Source organism: Centruroides vittatus, unplaced genomic scaffold (genome assembly GCF_030686945.1).
Source record: "Centruroides vittatus isolate TY-2023 unplaced genomic scaffold, ASM3068694v2 contig_3324, whole genome shotgun sequence".
NCBI classification, from domain to species: domain Eukaryota; kingdom Metazoa; phylum Arthropoda; class Arachnida; order Scorpiones; family Buthidae; genus Centruroides; species Centruroides vittatus.
Genome location: NW_027122134.1, coordinates 410,144 through 433,701, shown reverse-complemented (window position 1 = coordinate 433,701; position 23,558 = coordinate 410,144).

Here is a 23,558-nt window from a genome sequence, read left to right as displayed (position 1 = left end):
ACATTTCCTGTAAGTTTGAATTGCATGTTGTTATTTTCATCAGTGACAATGACCAATTAATCAGTTTATTGACTATTTTCATTCTAAAGAAGATGGAAATAGCGTAAAAAACTAAAGATTTTTCTACAGCAAAAAAAGTTACTCGTTTTATTTCGTACTCTCTCTACATCTATGAAAAACAAAGAGATGATTTTTAGAAGCTTCAATGAACAAAATTAGAAAAAACAGAAAATAAAGTGTAAATAAAGATGTTGAAAAGTGCCTGCTGAAATAATTTGTACAGTGTAGAGACAAGAACGTTCCAGTTTTAAAACATTTCTCAGAGAAAAAGCAAAACAGCTGGGAAAATATTGGGACGTACCGCATTCAAAGCAAGTAACAGGTAGCTGAATAAATTTAAAAAGAGGCATAAAATAGTTTTCAATAAAATATGTGATGAAAATGCAAAAGTTCGAGAGAATGGATGAGCAAAGTGGTTAAATAGTTACCAAAATTGTACAGAACTATAGAACTATAAAGTAATGTTTTCAATGAGACCAAACATACTTATTTTATATATATCTGTCGGACAAAGCAATATGTTCAAAGGTGATTCATGCCACCGAGGTAAGAAAAACAAAGAACGTATAACTTCTTTTGGAAACAAACGTGACAGGTAATGAAACACTGCCATTGTTAATAATTGAAATCTCTAAAGCCTCGATGTTTTTGCAGAGCTAAGACGTTTTCCGTATAATATGTAGCAAAGAACAACGCATGGACGCTGTCAGGGCTTTTTTTCTTAGATGAAAAAGTTAAGAAACCTGCATAATTGCTGAAAATAAAAAATCATTTTTTTTATCGACAATTGAAATGCACATCTGATGCTTTCCACTCTAAAAGATATAACAGTTCAATTTGTACCGTCAAATATAACTAGATTGCAACTTTAATTCAGTAAATCATTCAAAACTTATAAGAAAGCTTATTGTACGAAAGATGTTGGATGTTATTCCAGTTTGAGTCTGTGAGTTTGGAATGAACTTTTCAAATGCAACATGTATAATTAACAATGGTTGGAATGTAGTTTCATAAAATACCTAATTGCTTTATAAAAGCATCTGTCGGTCAAGAATTTCTTGACGCTTCGAATAAATCGGAATGTTCATTAGAATCTATCAACTATTGGTCGCATGCCTAAAACATTTATCGACTGATAAAGTTGCGAAATCGGTGTTTGATGTCAATTTCTGATGATTTGGAATGCGTAAGCATTTTATCAATTACGTGTGTTGCATGATAAGAAAAGATGTCGGTAAGTTTACTACTAGATGATCGCATAAATTGCAAACAATATGGTGGAATGCATAAAAGATAAAAATTGTTGGTTCGTCCTCCACGTAAGTTAAAACTTAAATATTTTTTAGGCTTTCTAAGGGATAATTTACTGTGGCAAAGTTTCCGGAAACGAAAATGTTTAAAAATCGCAAAAAAATTAATCTAACATTACACTTTTTATCTCCATTTAAGCGAAGAATTGCAGACCGTTCGCCATTTATGGAAAGCATGTTTGCATGTAGAAGAGGCAGATTTCCCAAATTAAGAATTAATTAATTAATCTAGGAAATAATCATCAGCGTCTTTTTACGTTTCTAATAGCGTTTAAATAGAAAATCGAGGTAAATATCTGAAAGAAGTTCACAAAGTCCTTTCAACTTCAGCAAATCACGAAATGGTTTGTCGTTTACTGAATAACGAACACGGTTGCGCATTAGGCATATACGTAGATTCGGAGATGTTTATACCTGTATGTATGTCACTAATCAAAATTTGGAAGTGACATACTAAAAGAGAACTGACAGAAAAAAGGACAAAGAACACAAAATTTGGAAACAATATATGCATTATTGGACGAAACTGTACAAGAGAATAGGCTAATAGTTTAACTCTGCGTGGAATTCAATAGAAGTTAGCGAGCGTGGCTATGCATGCAGTGTATCGTCAATATGTTAAATGCTAAAATGTGATGACTTAACAAAATGTTTAAAATAAATGTCTGGAAAATGATTCGACCTACGTATTGTGAATGAACACAAAATATATGCTAGACAGATCACACATATATTTAATAGCCAGTTGATATTTGCTAGTGAAACAAGTCCTAATCTCTTTTCTCATAAATATTATGGACATTCTCCAAAAGGGATAGCTGCTACTATTATCCAGCCTTCTAAAAAAGGCAGCAACATCAGTATAATAATTATTCTAATTTGTAAGTGTTAATGGCATTAGCGAGTTTTGTTGCGTCGTTATCAATGCAGAGCTATTTTGAAGTTTTATCAAAGACAATAAAAATCAAATTATAAAAGGTTGTATCATTAATTCCGTTTTCATTGCGGATAGACTTCGTTTCAATCAGTGCCGTAATGATTAATTATTTTACAGAAGAACAAATATTATTGAAATATCCGCCTTCGTATTCACTGTTACGGCTAACTGGGATATTAGCCGGGTATAGATCCAAACCTGTCTACAATCGTGAGTTCGTACCCCAACGTTCGTTCTGTTCTAGGGTTTTCGAATCGTTTTTTCTTGCTTTGTTCTATAAGACGTCAGCACCTAATTAAGGCTTTTGTTCTTCCTACCCGTTTATATTCACTTTCTTATCACTTTGCTTTTGAACTCTGATTCATCCTATTCATCCTATGTCGATGACTCATTCGGTCTTAATTCTATCCGGAAATTGGTCCGTTACATTCACTTCGGCTAAACCCTATAAAGGAAGTATTTTCTATATTTAAAAACTGATACAACTGCTTTCGACCATGCCCGAGTAATACTGATGTTCTAATATCATGTGCAAAACCAATAATCTGTACCATGAATGACGAATCAACTTATTCTTCATATTATGATAGTATGAGAAATTTACGACTAGCGTACAAAGGCTCTCCTTTACTGTAAAGCATGGACAAATCGACATTTAACAGATCTGCATGACAACGTATGTAATGCTAAATTTATTGTAAAATGTAATTACCGTTCATAAAAGTTTATGTGCATAATTGTATAAAGGTTTGCTATTCGTTTATGCTACATATGATTCGATATATAATAACCAAGTTAAAGAAATAACTGCTATCGAGATTTTGAGTGATACTCGTATAAGAATATATTGAGTTTGTTAACGATGTATAATTTTTCCACTGTAAGACAGGTTCTCATAAGTAGTAATATGTGTGTAATGCTATGACATTGCATAGAAATAATGTATTTTGGTTTCAAAACAAAAATTAATCTGGTGTAATCAGATTCGATAGATATACTGGTCTCCGAGCAATGTTTTAAAGTTGAGTTAATGTGTGAGGTTGCCGATAGCTGGCGCTAGAGTCGTTTTGAGGCGCGAACTAGTTGGTTTATCTATTTGCTTAGTAAGTAGTTTTACCGTTTACAAGCATTTTTGTAACTTTCTTCTGTGAAAAAAAGAAACGAGAATGTCAAATAAGTGTTTTGTGACGAGTGTTTGAAAGTGGTATTTTTACACCTATTTCAAACCATATCTATCGATTCTGGTTTTATCCATTTGGTTTGTTTTGTTGTTTTCAAAAAGTTTTGTAATTTTTTTTACTGTTCTGTCAAGAAAAATCTTATCTGTAATTATATTTTAATTTTTATATCATTTGTAAAGAAAGAAAAAGTATATTTGGTTTTTAGAAAAATTTAATAAGATGATAATTTGAAATTATAGATAAGGATGGGGATAAATCGAAAATAAAATTATTTTTGATTTAATTTAGCCAGGTTTTAAATATAAATCTGTATAAAACTGTTACATATTGTGAATGAAAGTTTTGTACATAATGTTCTGTGTATAATATATCTGTTTAATAAATATGTAATGGTAAAATAAGTAAATAAATTTGAATTTTTCTATTTTATGTCATTACATATTAGAGTGATTAGGAAAATCATAGTTTATCTTTCTATACATTTAAATAGCCATAGAAATTTATTTCAGATAAAGACAAACTATTTTTAAAATAATTTATTAACTTTAACACTACATAATGTGTGCTAGACAATTTTACTTGATTAAATATAGAGAGAAATAGTATTTGAGATGAAATAGTTTTGTATTTTTGACATGAGAAATTACTTTAGATTTCTTATGACACTTTTAACGACATTTACGAATAAATAATGTTCAAAAGCAAATTAAAGTAGTATTTATAATCAGTCCTTTGAAAAAGACCAAAAAAATATCTGAGTTAAAAATAAGAAAATTTCATATAATAAAAGAATTTCGAATGTTTACAGCTGAATCTTTCTATGCTCAAGCCAAACTTGCGCCGCAAAGCGATTGCAGCTCTCGAAGTGGCAGAAATATTTATTATGCCATTTCGGTAGCATTAGAGCTATTGGTAGCTCAGAGACCAGTATATCTATCAACTCTGGTGTAATTTGCCAGATTTGTAAACTTTATGAAATGTTTTGATTAAATTTTGAAAAGTTTCTTCAATTTGTCTCATAATGACTCCTGATCTCGGAATCAGTAGCTTCATGAATAGAAAAGTGTTGTGTTAATAACGAGATCTGTCTTTTCTTTTTCCAATGCTTTCTCTTAATAGCTCCACGCTGTCTCTTAGTTTTAAAGTTTTTGTCTCATTTCATTAAAGTTGTTCTCTAAATTTATAAATTTTAGGCTTTTTTTGATAAGTTCGTATCTTCTGCAATCCTTTGCTTAAATAAAGTGTGTAATGTATAAAACTTTAATACTAGATTATATAATTATTAATACTATTAAAAATGTAATTAACTAAAGAATAATTGTTTCGTAATTATGAAAATCAGATTTTTGCACAGAATTTTTATAATTACGAATAATTTTATATAAATAACCATTTTACATTATTATACACGTACTGGGTACGTGCAAAATAAAATAAAATGATTTTGATTGTAACACAGTACAATCAAACATCGAAACATCGCAACATTTTTGAATTTGGGTTGGGTATTTTTTCCAATTTCGATAATTGCACAATTCATTAATATTTCTACTGCAGTTTCGCAAATATTGATCAAGTTACTTCTCTGGCATCTTCAATTTATTGTAGAAAGGATTTAGAAACGTACGTTAATTGAAAGATGTTATCCTGAGTCTCATTGGTTTAAATATCATTTTACCGAAAAATACTGCCGAAGGATTATCGGCATTATTTCTCGGTAAAATGATATTTAAACCAATAATCGGCAGTATTCCTCGTCAAAATGATATCCATATTCATGATGACGTCAAAATTTACTAGTTCGACGTTGTAGGTTTATGAATACGAAATATTGTCTTCGTGGACGTCTGCAAATTGTGATGTCAGACTCGCTACATGACAATTTTCAGATTCGGTGCAATTTGGTAAGCTTTATGTATGTGGCCTTTTAACAAGGAAGACTGGGCCGATCTCATTACAGCAGCGATTAACGAAAAAGTATCATTCGAAGATTTTGTCAGCGTTAATAGTGACCTTGCTGTCTACGGGCACTTGTCTGAACACGATATCATTACTGCGTAAATAAACAAACGATGAAGATAAAGAAGAAATATATCCTGTCAAGGACAAATACCCTGCTTGTCCTACATGTAAGAAAGCTAGGAGAGCTCTCAAGCTTTTAAGAGGTTTTCTAGAAACCATATCATTCATAAAACAAGATGCTTTCGATATTATGAACCCCTATCGAAACCGTCGCTGAACAAGAAGTAATGAATCCTTGACGATAAACTCCTATAATAGAGTTTCAGGTGTTTAGCGTCCAACGTTAAAATATATTATTTAGTACACTATGTATATACTTTAGACAATAAAAGACTCGGAGATCTAGAGAGGAGTGTAGAAAGAAAACAACACGTCTTACAAAGTTTTTTTATTATCTGAGATATACGGCTTCACTCGGGAAATCGCTTAGAAGAGGTTTAGAGGTGCAACTGCACTCCTAAATACACTTCTACTTCGGACTAGAAAAAGTAATGACTGTAACTGATAACATTAACCAGATTCTAAAGGGATTTTTCTCTAAGATATCAAAACTGGTGATACTAAGCAATTAATGTATAAACTAAATAAGAATAAATAATATATGATATAAAGCTAGTATTTCTGCAAAATAAATTTAACTATAAAAATGTGGAAAACGTCTCAAATAGACGCAAAAAAGGGGGTTGAATCGCCAAAAGGTATTAGAAACTGAGTCCCAAGAATTTTATGTATGTCTAAATAAACGTGATATTTTCTTTTTGCAATAAATGCTATTGAAGGAATAAAATAAAACAAACATTTATTATTTTTCAAATAGAAAAAAAACCAACATTTTCTAATAACTTTTCATTTAGTCAGATTTAGTTCCTTTAGAACTCATTTCGAGTGTAATACGCATATTTCGTTTAATGTTTAAATCACATTTAAATGAGGAAATATAGACTTTTCTAATTTTGTATTATTTAATATCAAATTTAATTTAAAAATTTTTAATATTTAGAAAATAAATATTCTTGTTAATAGAACTATCAAGATTCTCACTAAGTTATAATTTCCGTTCACATTCTTATAACATCTATTTAAATCCTAATCGTTAGTAAGCACTTTAAAGTTTGTTAATTTGCTCGGATATTTATATATTCTGTCCATTAGAAGAGCTTCGTTCACTGATAAGATTTTAGAAATAGAAATGAAGATTGGTAATACAACCCGAAATATATATTGTCATTGAAAGAGTTAAAAATTGTATACCAAAAGCTGTATTGTAGGTGATCTTATTTAATACTTAACAAGTAATTGGATAATTATCAATAATATTTTAATTAAATACTCTAGTTTTATAAAAAAAAAACTCTAATATTTTTATACAAAAGTTAAATTCATTTAATATTTACAACATAATTACTGTAAATATAAATACAGTAGAGCGTCGATAAGTGGAACGTCGGTAAGTGGAATGGCCGGAAAGTGGAACGATTTTCAGTCGGACTGTGTCGTGCTGAATCGAATGTTTTTGATACTAAATTTACTTCTAAAGTATAATTTTCATGTTTTTTATATTCTTTAATATATTTATTTTGTTTGTACAAAATCCAGAAATAATTTTTAACGATACGATAGCCTCGATGATTATTATAAAAATTTTCGTTAGGCTTAAAATCGACGAAAATTCAACACGAAGCGACACGCAACGGAGAAAAATTTGAACATCGGACAGGTTAATGTATTTTTTCGTACAAAGTCGGAAACTGGAACAAATCATTAACTGGAAGGACCCCAGTCCCCAATTGGTTCCACTTTCCGACTCTCTACTGTAAAATTTAAATTTTTATTATAGTATTTCAGCCTTTTAACTTTAAATTTAATAAATATCTTATAAGTTTAAATTTGCTTTAAATATAATTATTTAATTTTATTTATTTTAACTTTTGATAGAATTTTTAATTAATAATCAAAGTTATTAATTAAAAATAATCATGAATTTCTGAAACCATAAATTATACAAAGATTAATCTATCTATATATATAATCGAGACGAGTTGATAATAATAATAATAATCAGCGCAGAGCCCAAACGGTTAGGACTTTAAAGCTGAAATTTGGTACACTGTTAGAGTACGTAACGAGAATGCACACTAAGAAGGGATTTTTCGAAATTCCTCCCCACGGAGGAAAGGGACAGGATTAAGGCTTAACCCTTCCATCAACAATGGAAGTGTTACGTAACAACGGAATTGTTAAGAGAAAGTGACGTGCAAGACGCAGATGCAGTTTTTTTTCGTTTTTGAGGGAAATCGAACATATTTTTAGACCCATCTAAAAATTCTCTAATTAGTCTGGAAACAGGGGGACTCAATTCTTGCATTCTGTGAAAACGGATAAGGTTGACTATAACGTAATAATCTTAATCTTCGCTATCGTTACTTTTGCCCGAGCAACGCCGGGCCTACCTGCTAGTTATTAATATTTAATAATAATAAAAATAATAAACTGAAAAAGCAAACTCAGAAAATTACAAACTTAATAATTACAAGTTTAATAAAATTAATTACAAATTATTTACTTAAAGTATTTTAAATAATATTGTCTTTTATATACAGTATTTTGATCTTATTTAAATAATTTACCATTATTTGTTTCTTTATATTTAATTTACATTTTTAAATTGTTAGCTTAAAATTAAAGTTTTAGAAGTTATAATATTAATAATAGAGAGTGTTCGAGATCTACATGACTAAAATTTTGTGTAAAAAAACGAAGCGGTCTATTGAAATGTGGATTGAGGTAAAAGATAGATTAACTTAAAAAGATGTTTTTATTACAAAATTTAATACAAAAGCTAAAGTTGTTTTACGTACATTCAGTGAACCTCAACAAGTGCTCCTTTAGTTACACGGAGAAGGTCTAATCGATAAGTGATTTCCTGACAAGTACCGTTTCAACAGGACGGTGCGTCCTCTCACTGGGCAGTTTCTTTGCGTAATTTGTTTGATACATTGATTCCTGGACGATGATTGGCCATGGGGATCAACTCCCTGGTCCTCTAGATCTCCCGACGTAACCTCGCTGTTTTTTCGTGGGATGATGCGATATAACGTTACTGTTTTGAAAGAAAGGATAACCGTTGCAATCTTCAATGTTTCCAGGAAATGCTAAACAACACTTGGCAACAAATCACTTATCGATTGGACATTCTTCGTGCAACTACAGAAGCACATCTTGAGATTCACTGAATGCACGAAAACAATTTTAGCTTTCCTATTCATTTTTGTAGGAAAAAATTTTTGAGTTACCGTATTTTACGGACTATAAGACGCTACGGACTATAAGACACACCTTAATTTTTAAGCAATTTAAAAAAAAAAAAAAAATACTTATAAGACGCTACGGACTATAAGACGCATCTGAATTTTGGAGGCAATTTTTCGAAGAAAAAAGTGCGTCTTATAGTCCGTAAAATACGGTAATCTTTTTTGTACCATAAACCGCATTTCGATAGACCCGACATATATATATATGGCGATCGGACAAAACATGACATAGATTTTTACATTTTTGGACTCAGGACATCTTGAAACGTCGATAAATGCAAAAATTCGGGTTTTTTCTGTATGTATGGATGTTAGTGTGTGTACGTGTATGACACGATCTTGTTCACACCTGTTTGAAGCTTAATAACTCCTGTGCTATTTCGAAAATTTCTGAGATTTTGCAGAGAGGTTTGTACATTAGGGAGATTGATGCTATTAAATTTTAGTAGTTAAAGGTTGACGGGATAGGGAGATAAGGGGGGGGGGTCGTGTATTATATTTCCAGTAGGGTCAGACTTAATGACGATTTTACTCATTATTATTATTTACAATTTTTTATAAAACCCGTCCCTACTCTCAAAATTAAGTTTTTTGCCATTTATAATAATTAAAAACGTAAAATGTTTTTAATAATAAAATATCATAACAAATGGCGCCACACACGCAGTTTTAAATTTTGCCGGGAATTAAGCAACTAGTTGCAGAATTTTTTAAAAATGTACTGCTTGAAAGTAAGATATTGTATCATATTCAATTCAATTTTTACACAAACAGTTATTAATTAAAAATACAAAAAATATTTTAGTAATAAGTTATATATTTTTCTTCGTAAGTTTTATAAATACAGTAGAGCATCGATTATCCGACTTAATTGGGGACTGCAGTTGGTCGGATAACTGAAAAGTCGGATAACCGAAAAGTATGAAAAAATACATTGTTAGTATAGTGTATTAGGCCTGGTTTAAATACTAGCCTCCCTTTCATGGTCGAGCCAGTGCTGCCAGCTAAAAGATGCAAAAATTTAACAAAAATAATATTAAGGTAGCCAAGACATAACCAAATATTGTAGCGCCACATCACTAGCGGACATTTGAATTTGCCGACTAGAACGCGGTCGGTTAATCGGGGATCGGATGATCGATGCTCTACTGTATTTATAATAAAGACAGTATATTTTTAGTTCATTTTTAGTTTTTAATACGATAATAGACATAAATGTTTTATCTATTTTAAAAGTGCATTGATCATATTTTAAAATAATTAATTCTATTATTTATGTGTTAATATACTTACTTTTAATTAATGACAGTTTTAATTAGATGTACTGTGCATGCAATTATAGAGTGGTCATAATTAAAGTTTCCCTGTTTAGACTATTCTATAGATGCAATTAATAAGCGCATTGGCACCAAAATTTGTATATAAAGGTACGAAAAAGGATTTTGCAAAAATTTATTTTTCAAACTTTTGCTAGGAAAGCACTTTAGGGAATTACGCGAAAAAACGATAAACACAACTAAAATGCATTTATTCGTTTTGCAAAGAGCATGTCTTCTGCAGAGGCTTGTTTACTGATGTAAAGAATATTGCTCATTGCGTACCCTGTTATTCAAGTGTAAATTTTGAAGGCTATGAACAGTGTGCTCTAGAGCTGACCTCAACTGCTCGTCCAGTGATGCTTCGCACGTAGTGTAATAAGATCCTTTAAGTCTGCCTAAGTTGCTACGTTTCCATTATAAACCATATTCTAAACCATATATGCCAAAGCGCTCCTAGCAAAAATTTTTGAACTAACTTTGTTTTGCGAAATCCTTTTCTGCATCTTTTGCATCGTCTATATAAAAATCTTTTGTCATTCTGCTTATTGGTTACAGCTGCAGGGTGCTCCGAATACGGAATCTTTAATTATGGCCACCCTGTATATTATAATATGGTACTATTTTCCTCAGGTAATTATTTTATTACATGGAGATTTTTTAATTTAATAAAAAAGTTCATTTAAAATATAATATTTAATCCTTTTAGCATTTTCAAACTTTTTTTTATTTGACTTCTTATATAGATTGCTTAATTTCCTAGCATTAGATAATAATTATTAGCATATGTATGGTTACATCATATTTATTATGTGACTAATATTGGCTCTTGAATTTTTATTAATTCTATGCAATTCATCATTTATGAATAAGAAACTTACTACTACACTGCAAAAAATTTTGTTACAGTGTAGTAGTAATAAATTAACTTTATTTACCTGTTTAAAATAAATTCTTTACTTACAAGGTGATTAATATACAAAGAAAAATGAAATTATTTTCTAATTACAAATAAATACCCCTCAGTACACACAAAATACAGGATTATTGCAGTTGTCTATTCCATTCAAATAAACCACAATACAACACCTTAAGTTGCTGAGAAATTTGTTAAAAAACGCAACTAACGTTTTCAAACAAATCTATTGGCCATCCTCAGGTTAAAAGAGAAAAATAAATATGTTCTAAAATAAATTCGAATATAAATGCAATGGAACAAATTTAAATGTCTATTCCTTCTGTTGCCTTTATTTTAAGGTGTTTAAATTTTATTTCACCGTTTACATTACACTTTGAGCCATATTATAATTTAATCAGTAGAGCTTTATCTTTGATAAGCAATCTAACAATTGAAATCAACAGAATAGTACTATTGATTTGCTTACTTAATTGCTTGTCACTTAGAGGCACACATTGTTCGTATTTTTACCAAATAAATACTTTCAATACAGAATTTTCCGACAATAAATACTTTAAATGGATGTATTTGGTGGAATTCTTCCGAGACTGCATATTACTCAATAGATAAACACTTACTCGAAAACCTTTTAAACGTGCAGCCAAATTTATTAACTTCAAACGTTTTCGGTCTTGTTAAAGAACTTTCTCAAGAAAAACATTGTGAAATTCGAAGACAGTACGAATACAAAAACGAAAAAGCTTTAGAACGTTTTTGAACGATATTCCGTTGTAAAATTACTTGTGTCATCTTAATAAATAACTAATATAACGCGCAAAATAGAGAAAAGAAAAATAAAGAAAGGAAAGTAAAAATAAGAATAAAAAAATAACAGTAAACATCGGGATCGGAGTGAAAAAAATATACAAAACAAAGATTCTTGAAATATAACGTATAACCAAGTTAAAGCCTATATAAAGTAATACGGTTAAAAGCCTTTGCGCTGTCTGTTTTAAAGAAGATCGTATTCTGTACTTTCGGTTTTTCTGTTGTGCTGTCTGTTTTAAAGAAGAATACGATCAAAAACGTTCTAAAGCTTTTTCGTTTTTGTATTTGTACTAAGTCTTCGAATTTTACAATGTCTTTTTTGAGAAAGGTCTTTTAACAAGACCAAAAACGTTTGAAGTTAATAAATTTGGCTGCATATTTATAAGGTTTTCGAGTGAGTGTTTGTGTATCAATATTTGGTGGAATAAAGCAACGTAACATATGGACGATCTACCAACGGGGGTGGCTCCTGTGAACTTGCTAAGTGACTGGTTCCTATTTACGTATTAGATACGTAAAGAATATCTGAAAATGGTGAAGCGCCAATCCATGATCAAGTGTAGTCACAAACGACTCAACCATTCGGGAATGCATTTTTCAGTACCTTATTTAACCATTTCGTTAAGCGTTTTCGAGTTTCAACACTAAAAGGTTTGCATTAATGTGTCGATTCTATGTAATAAGGTCCTCGGAAATATCGTGTGGATAGTTTATTATGGGTCAACGATAAATCGATGCACAAAATCTTTGTTTTTAGCCGAACCTCCGTAATTTGAAACTTTTAAACTTCAATTCCGAGTTCCCTCTCCGCCGTTTTCAGTTAACCAGGTTTTAAAATAACATTTAAATTTATTTTGCAATAAAAATATTTATTATTATTAATAAAATCTCGAATAAGGAAATTATAAAACAAATTTTTATTTAAATTTATTTATTTATTTGAAGATTCTTATATTAAAAAAAAATTTTATTTTAAATTCAATTTAGAAATTTCTAAACCTGATTTCCTTCATTACGGAAATCACTTTGTCTTTATCGAAATTATCCTACGCGATAAGCAGGCTGTTATCCTTCTTCTCCCTAACCAAGAACAGTAGGTAATAACTTTCGATTGGTTTTCAAACAAAACCATCAAATCTACAAACTAATCTGGGGGCTTGGGGAGCTGTCAAAAGTGGATCGACAACACACCTTTGATTTAGACAAGGGGAAAAAACAAAAGGCAGCTAGTTAAGGCACGGGGGTAAGAGTCACTCCGAAGTCCAGGAATGAGTCTCTCAAGAGGATGAATGCAAAGTAAAGTAAACTAATTTAAGAATTAAAGAGAAAACTTTTTACGGAAAAACGAAACAAAACATTTGAACTTAGTTTAAATTAATAGTAAGAACAAAATCTGTTTTAGGGAGTTAGCTTATTTATATTTGTAAAACGGGGGTTACCTAGCAGGGATATCCGAACTTCGCGACTCACAACACACCAGGAAAAGAGTTGTCTTCTCTTCTAGGAGTTGACTTCCTTTCTGGATGCTGTGTTGATTTTCTTCTTTTCCCTTTCTCTTTTGTCTGCTTTCTCTTTCTCTCTCCTATTCTTTCACTTTCTCTTCCTTTCTTCTTCACCTTTTTGTCTCCTTTCTCCTTCACTCAGTCCCTCACTAAGTCTCTAATTTTCGTCATTCCCTTTTATTTTATTCTTCGTTTTGACCAATCATGATTTTGTTCCGGAGGAAGTTGAAGTAATTTGCGATAAGCATGATTGGTCATTCAGTAGTCCTTCTTCTCTCTTGTCTATTAATAATTATATGCGTCACCGTGACATGGATAAAGTAGCATCTGTCATCTAATACCATTGAAAAAGGGGAAATGACGGTCATCCCCTTCATCTTTTCTTTCGCGTGTTGTGAGATTTATAACAATTAACGGATATTTTTTTATTCTAATTCGTTTCTCTGAATTATTTTTAACCGGTATTACTAAAAATTTAAAATGGGGTCCTAAAATCGGAAAAATAGGCGAAATTCTTTTACAACTTTGGTTGATAAACATAAACAATTCTAGTGTCGCGTTTACACACACATTGAGATGTGGGTGCAAAGGGCGTCCTGTCTGGTAGTTAACAATTGTTCGTTGCACAACCAGATAAATAAATAAATATATATGTATAGACAAGTCCATAATAATAACCAACATTTTTGGGAAATGGTGGGCCTCACACTAGTTAGATAATCCACCCGAAAGGGAAGACCAAGAAAAGTAACAAAAAAAAAAAAAAAAAAAAAAAAAGCGAGAGAGAAAGAGAGAGAGAAGAAGAAGAAGAAGAAAAAAAAAAAAAAAGAGGAGAATCTGTCTAAATTAACCGAGGAAATAACTAATATCATCGGTTGGGAACTTACTCTGGTTTCGTGTTTTCATTTTAATTGTGATTTTCCAATACCATACTAATTGTAACTTTTCAAGGCTCTGTGTTGGACCCATTTGAGTCGTCCTATAAGAAAATAGGTGAGATCTATAGTATATGTATATATATATATATATATATATATATATATATATATCTTATGCAGTGAAAACATACATATATGTATATACCTGGACTAGATAGATAAATATATTGTCTATGCAAATTTTGCGAACATTTTCACTTTCCATTAGGTCCACGCGACATGGTCCGTTAAGATAATTGTATCTGTATTGTTACACTTTGACGTTTGCAAATGCCATCCTCTCGGGCCTGAGGTACAGTACTCTAACAGGAAAACCTCCGCATTTACATGTATAAATTGACAAGCTAAATGAGAAAGTTTGTAAAATTCATTTAAAAATTACTTGCTATATGATTTATATTACCATTAGCAAAATAAATTTGTAAATATTAATATAATTTATAATTAATTAAATATTAATCAATTTAATTTTAACATTTAGTAGATATGAATAAAAATTTAATTATAATAATTCATAGAAAATAAAATTGATTAAATCAGATTTATTAAATTGTATTATGTGCTTTAATATTTTTAATTGAATGTCAAATTTAATTAATAATGTTTAAATTCTTAAGTGTGTATTATTATAAAAACTTCAAATTTTTAAGAAGATAAGTTACATTATCCATTAATTTAATTAATTATTTCTTTAGGCTATTTATCGATTTCTCATCTAATAAAATGTGATTAACAAACGTCGATCGATATTTGAGAGGTTTTGCACTAAAAATATCAAATTTAAAAAATCTCCTACAAATTTTAAATAAATTTGAAGTAATCTGATGCGCTTTTCTCTTTCTTTTTTTTTAAAAAAAAAAACAGCATAAATTTATCAACAAGTGAGTTATGAATGGTCATATATCATCAAAGATCACCTTTTTTCATCCGTTTCTTAATAACTTCTTTAAAAAATTTCTTGTGTAAAAGAATAAATTATTTTTTTATATATTAAAATAAAAAATTTCATATTTAATGAAACAAGAATAAAATTTTTAAAGATATATATTATGATTTTTTAAAGATTTCTTTAAATGTGTAAAAAGTAATTGGAAAATTTAAATAACCTTCTTTTTCTGTATCTAATGTTATGTAACATCTCTTAATATATAGCTCTGATTTAAATTATATGAAATAATTCATAAGAATGATATATAAAATTTTATGTAAAATATGAGCTAATTTTAAAATTATTATAACATAATATCCTATATTTTGAGAAAGTATATTAAGAATTTTGGAATTTATGCCAATTCGGAGTCATTCAAAATTTCCACAAATTAGTGAAAAGTAAAAGATTGAACTTTATTGTACAGGGCCATTTTCTGTGGGAAAGTGCGAAGAAAATCCGGAAACCTCCATGTCGTCAGCCTGTTGATTAAGGCCGAATTCGCGACCAACTACTAGTTTAATAATACCATTCACCTTGATCACTGGTTATCAATAAACAAAGGATTTATTAGACATTTACAAGACATTACACAAAATAAGAACACAATTTGACCAAATGCACATACTAATGCTTTTCTCTCACTCATAGAAGAGACTTATTACGAAATCTTGTGTTATGTACTGTAAGACTTACATGTGTTGTTTGCATCACATGTCCCTTCAGGTGAATTGTTTGTATGGAGACTTAAATAGTCCTGTATATGAAAGTTGCTAACAAAGACGCTATTCTTTCTTCTAGGCCGTTATGCATAACACAGGGAAAGTATAGCGATCGGTCGAAACATGCTCCCCCAAGATTTTTACATTTTTGGACTCAGGGAACCTTGAAACGTCGAGAAATTCAAAACAATTCGGGAGTTTATTCTGTATGTATGGATGTTAATGTGTGAGAGACACGATTTTGTTTGCTCTGTTTGAAGCTTAATAACTCTTGTGCTTTTTGTCGAAAATTTCTGAAATTTTGCAGGGAGGTTTGTGTATTAGAGAGATTAATTAGGCTATTAAATTTTGATGGTTAAAGGTCGACGGGAGGAGATAAACAGGGGTCGTGTATAATAACTCGTTAATGACGTTTTTACTAGTTATTAGCATTAGTGACTTAATGACGTTTTTACTAGTTATTAGCATTTACATTTTTCTTTTATAAAACCCATCTCTACCCTCAAAAATAACATTTCTCTGCCATTTTGTAATAATTAAAAATATGAAAAGTTTTTAAAATAAAATATTATAACAGATGGCGCCACCAAATGTTGCCGTGAAACTTAAGCAACTCGTTGTTGGATTTTTTAGTTTTCTATTTGTGTTTCAAAATGATTACGGAAAATAAAATTTTATAATACGCTTTTATCTTTATAATTTTGAACTTCTAGGGTAAATTATTTGGAGAATACTTTTGTGGCTAATACAAGTAAAGAAAGGACTGACAAGTAAATAAATTGAAAAATGTAAAATTTTTTAAAAAATTTAAATTTTTATGTGGAAAAACCAGTTTATTTGTATACTTTATTTATTACATTGAATTTATTGAATAAGTAATGAATTTGAATGAATTTCTGTTCGCACGGTTATTATATAAATAGAAATAGACTTTTAAGCAAGTATTTGGATTGAATAAAGGATTGAAATATTTTTCTAATAAAGGATTGAAATAAATAAATCCATTGTTCGATAATTCAAATAGCTGAAAATTCATTAGTTTAACAGCTTTACCATAATTTTCACAGCAGTGTTGTATATCACAAATGATTTCATTCCTAAATTAAGCCAATTTGCGTTAATTTCACTATAATGGACGAGTGTGTATATTATAATTTATAGAACTTGTGGTAAATGGTTCTATAATTTGATGCTGTAGGCTACGTTAATAATGTAATTGTAATTCAGTGTACAGTACATCAACTCAGCTGACATTGACGAATGTTATTCTCCATACATAAATGTTATACGAAATGTAAAAAGTACTATTATCCACTGTCTACTTACGTTTGTTTTGTTCTATTCTATTTATTTCTCTTGGAAATTACAGTAAGACTTTTATGTAAAGTAGGAGTTATATCAATATTACGTTTCATAATATATAACATATAGCTGACGACCGGATTATACAAGCTGTAAATGCGTCAGTCTATCGTGTTTGAAGGAGGCAGTCGAAAAACCTGAGATTTCGAAGGGAATCTATATCGGTTATATTGAATTCCATTCCTCACCACTCAAGCCGATGATTGATATGGAAAAAGTCTTCTTAGCTAATTAGTGTCCACAAAGTAAAAAGAGAAAAAATAAAAAATATTTTAGTCAAAGTTTATTACATATTTTATTATATTTTACTTGTTATTTATCACCGGGCGTTAACATGTGAAGTGGCAAATAAAAGCACACTTTTTAACACAATAAATTCTGTATATTAAAATGTTTAAAATTAATTAAAAAATCGGTATTTGTTTAAATGAAGTTTTTGGGCTAAAATTTGAAAAATTGTAGACCTATAAATTGCCACTGTCGTCCGTCTGACTGTCTTTACTTAATGTCGATAACGGTGTTAGATAGACTAAAAGACGAGACAAGATATGGAAATCTTAGGAGTAGGTGGTCGAGATTAACTGTATACGAACTTCCGCTGCAAACCGGAAGTTATGTGATTTCAATTCATAAATTTCTCTTGAAAGGAGTTAGATGGATGACCGACACGACTCTGTTGCTAACAGAAAAGTATGATGTACAGGGGCAAGACACTACTAATTTGAGGTGAGAGCATCTGTTTTTAAATTAAATTAATTAAAAAATATGATTAAGCATTTCAACCCGGCATTGTGACGATGTTTCTAGATAAAAATTTGTTTTAATATATACTTTCTATTGCAGTTTAAAAATTCCCATTAATTGTTTTATATCAGATACATGTTTATCTATCAAAATCAGCATTTCAAGCAGAAAATGTTCATATAAGCTACAAATTTATATGAGCATGGGTTTAAAAAGCTACAAACTTGAAATAATGAGTTATAACTAGTTATAACTCAAGAATTGAAAACTATAATGGAAAATATAACTAAAAAAAATTATAAAAAATAAAATGAGTTATAAATAGTAATAATTTAAAATTTCTTAAATATTATTGCTAAAGCTATAAATTATTTGTCGTTTCTAATCTGTAAAGTGTATCTACATCTTATGTGTATTATTTTTATACCACTTTCATTACGTTATATTGTCGTTATATCGTGTATGAAGGGCTTTTATGGTTATTACATTATTTATATGTTTTTCATAGTGTCACGTATTTTGTTATCTAGTTACAGAAGCCATTATTCTGAGAGTCATTACATTTTGTAAATATATTCATGATATGCAATAAGCAAGATGTTTTATCTACTTAGTTATTTATAAGTCTAGAATGTTATTTACATTATATTATCGTTTTTAGGTATATATACTCAAAGAAAATGAATGGAAGAATTATATAATTATGTGAATTAACAATTAAAGTTTTCAATTATTATATATTCATAAAACATTTTTAGAATTAATTGATATAAAAAAATGGATGAATATATAAAGTGTAATAATCTTTAATCAGTTGTTTATAATTCTAACGTGTAAAAATCTATATTATTTCATAAATTATAACTGGAAATTTTAGATAATGTGATGAATTATTATTATTTTAAGATTTATGAGCATTTCTTCAAATAACTTTTGAATTTAAAAATAAAATTCCGATGCGATTTGCGAAGATAAAGTACGTTAATTACAATTTTTGTTATATCTACTTCTTATTGAAAATATAATCATGAAGAAATTTTAGATAATACCAAAAATAAAAATTTCATTTTAATGTATATTTTACGTAATCTTTTATTTATATCTATTGGACGTTTGTCAGAAACTTTGTTTTTAAAAGATCTTTTTCCTGCTTTTATCATTGAAGCTCTTCTTGGAGGAGGTAATTTCTTGCTTATTGAAGTATTACCTTTTTATTCAAAAGGTAATGCTTCAATTTATATACAATATGAATTTCTATGAATATATTCAAATATAAAGAATATCAGAATATTATTAACTAGTCTTATTCATACAAATTTTGGAATTTTTCTTCATATAACCCAGAAATATCTTGATTTTTTTATGTAATAAAAAATTGTAAATGATAGAAATTGTAAACTTAGAATAAACTAGGAGAGTAGGTTATCATAAATATCATTGTTATTCCGAAATGCTTAAATATGTAAACAATTATTTTATGCTATAGATTCTAAGATGGGTGTAATTCAGCATGCTAATATACAGTTACATAATGTACTATACATAATTTTATGATAATTGAACGGTTTTAATTAATTTTATAAATTTATTAGTATTTCAATAGTAAATATCTGTCAAGATTTAATAGGTATAAACTGGAAAATTTCGGATCTATTCTACTGAAGAATCTCAACTACAAGAACCATACTTTTCTAATTACATTGATAATTACTGATGTTGTGATTTTAAAGGCCTCTTCATAAATATCGCTTACAATATTTTTAAATAAAATATTTAATTATAAATTTTAACGATAGATATAAAAAATAACATTAATAATTAATAAATTAAATTAAGTCAAACTCGGGTCTTGTTTTAAAGGTACTTAACCTATATTAAAATGTAGAAAGAATAATAAACTATTTAATCAAAATATTTTGAATCTCCGATAAAATTAATCCGTATGTCTACACATACACATTAATTTTATCTTGTCGGTATTTATAATAGTGATTGTATATTTTATTTACTTGTTTAAATTTTATTTAGAGTGTTATATATTAAATAGATCACTTAAATTTCAAATACTTTTGTAACAATTTTGAATTGTTTACTAGTTAATAATCGCTGATTCGATTATCCCTGAAGAGCTTGACACGTGCAGTCTTCCAGGATTTCTTAACGTGACTCTTAAATAGGGACTTCCGGGGAGACGTTCACTCTTGAAAAAAGCTTTTATGTTGCATTCCCACATCCTGTCAACCCAATTTTGAATTCAAATGTTTTGAAATAAACTTGAAGAATGATATTTTAAAATATTTATTTTAAACGTGATGATTTTTTTATTCTCATATAATAAATAAAAAATATTTCTAAAATTAAAATTTATTTAACATAATTTATGCACTGACATTTATAAATGAATTAATCAAGAAGAATAGAGTAGGATGAATGCAATATGATACACATTCAAAAAACAATTGTGTAAGCCTATTTCTGAAACTACAGTTTTAAATTGGATAATATACAAAATGAAAATTAATGAAGGTAATTTTAAATGTTATTAAAGGTAAATTTTAAAATATACTTGTTTATTTATGTGAACTTTGAAATACGAAAGAAAACCTTTAAGAGAAATATAAATATCGTCGATAAATTTATTTTAAAATCTTAAAAGCTTTTTATTTTATATTCTTCAAATAATTTTCTTTTTATTGATTTTCATTATACTTTCAGATTTGTGTTTTATTTTTATATTGGTTATTTCAAAAACTATTTTTTTAATAATTATTTCGTAGCAAATGCGAATGAAATCAACAAATTACACTTTCTATACGAAATTATAAATTCAAATCTGATGACAATTTGATACACTAAAAGCAATAATATTTTTTATTTCTATCATGAATATTGACGATTTTTTCTGTTATTTTTTTAAACTTAACATTGTAGATAGCTGGTACAAGATAGGTTTGTTATATAAGTCATGAATGCTGTAAGATTCGTAAAATACTAAGCAGTCGATAAGCTTTTAAGCAAATTTTTTCCATTAGCTCTTAGAAAGAAATGACAAATTCTAATCTATAATAACATTGATACAATTTTTATTTTCTTATTTCTTATTAATGAAAAAGATCAATAAATGAAAGAAAATATATATTAATTTATATCTTATATAACATTAATCATTAATCTAGTACTTAAAAAGATCAATTGATTAATAACCGAAACTTGAAAAATTCCATTCAAATTTTTAAATATTTATTTTGAATAAGAATATCGACAAGTATTATAAAAACGCATATTTCAGATATTTTTACAAATAATAAATATCGTCATATTGGGAATAGAATAAGAAAAATATTTTTCTTTTAATCTTCTTTCGATGTTCAATATATTTTCAATATTTTCAAAAGTATAAACTTTCTTTGAAACAACAATTTAATAGATTACATATTTTTTATAATAGTTCTTACATAAACTTTAAAAGGATCTCGGAAGCGATTTTTAAAATTTTTAATACCTGAACAGTCAATAGTGACGTTTATCTCGTTTAAAAACACTTAAATCTATTATCTTTTTTTATTCCTTGTTACAATCAAATTCCATTAATACAAATTCAAAGGAACGTTAAAACTGTCACTTCATATTAATGAAATTTATATCAACTGTACTCATTAACATTGAAATTCCTATTCTTTCTCGTCCACGGGACTGCGTATCTATTTCGCATAAATCGAAAACGTAATAATGGCTTTGAATGTGACTAAGTGTGAATAAGTGGATTTGACTGTTTTAAAAATACATGATAATTCGAAATGCCAAAATTGAATTGACAGATAAATACAGTATTGTTAAGTATATTTAAAGGATTTCTTTAAATACAAGTTTTTGTATTTAAGTGATTAAGCTGATTTCGTTTAAACTTTTTATTTAAATTTTTATTAAATTATCTTTAATATTTATTAAAAATCAAAGAAAAGAGTTACAATTTTAAAATAGGTTACTTCTTAACAATATTAGATATTTATAATGTATTTTGAAGAATTCAGAATAAATCTAGATTTAAAATATATCGTTTAATTTATTTAGAAAAAATTTTGGCAGAATAAAACTTAAATTAAAAATTTTCAATTACTTTTTAAACTATTAATATATTATAATTTTACTATTTAGTTACATTTTTACTTGCATTCAGAGAACTTACAAATCAAGTCCTTTGAACTAAAGAAGTCTCAAGGGACTTAATTTGTAAGTTCTTTTGTTTTTTTATAAAAGATTATTATTATTATTATTTAATTAAACAATCTTCTAGAAAATTTTCCAGTGTGTATGATATAAAAGCCATTAATTGTTAAGAACAATAATAAAAAAAACGAAATATAATTTTTAGTAAATAAGAATGCAGAGATATTTGAAATAACTAAATCTTCTTTACTTGTTAAATTTAGGCAGCATGGGTTAAGAAGTCTTAAAGTAAACTATTAAAGGAATTTACTTACTTTCTATATAGTGTTAATTTTTTTTATTGAAGATGTTTAAATTGCTGCAGAATCCATCAAAGTATCATAGGGAAAAAAACCGTGTTTTTCGACATTTACATCTAGTTTAGTATTCTTTTTCTTAAAATCTTGATCACACTTATTATACCTCTAAATAATTGAAATATAGAAAGAAAACGCAGATAACAGATATTATGCATTCGATTACACAGGGTGAGCCAAAAGTTCCTTATTTCTCTTCATTCCAGAAGTACTGAAGATTTTGTTCATGTAGTTACGAAGGAAGTCTTACTTGGACAACCAGTTTGGATCTTTTTTTTGTTGGCCTTCCAAATGATTTACAAAATCAACTAAAAAAAATGTTTCAACAGATTTTCCATGCATGGCTTCTTATGAAACTACATTAAATTAAACAAAGTTTATATATTTTTTGACTCATCTGTTTTTTACTGTTAATTATATTATTGTGATAAGAAAAAGTTGATTAAAAATTAATCTTATTAATGAAATTTTCGGTCATAAAACTTGAAACTTGAATTATATTATATATCATATTATTTAGTATTTATATTATTCAATAATACTTTAAAACTCACAAAAGAATTTGTACAGAAATCCTACAATATTACCTATTACTATACTCGTATAATTTTTCAGATTGCTACGTTTTCTAATTATTTCAGAAACTTAATTTTGATCAATTTAAAATTTTCATTTTCCCTAATTAAATAATTATTAACCATCATTAATTTAATATACTACTACTTCAATAATGTTCAACAAATAATAATCTCCTCATTGGATGTTTACGCAAATCCGTAATGAAATTTCTATTGCTCCATTAATTTTATAGCTATTGTATATTATTATAAACATATTTTAAATAAATAATTATTTTTTATAAATTTTGAAAATATTCCGAAAAATTTAAGATTTTTTTTTTAGATAAAAGTGTTTAAAAGTTAGTAGTGACTGTATTAAAATTTTGCTGAAGAGATAATTTACAATATAAATTTTT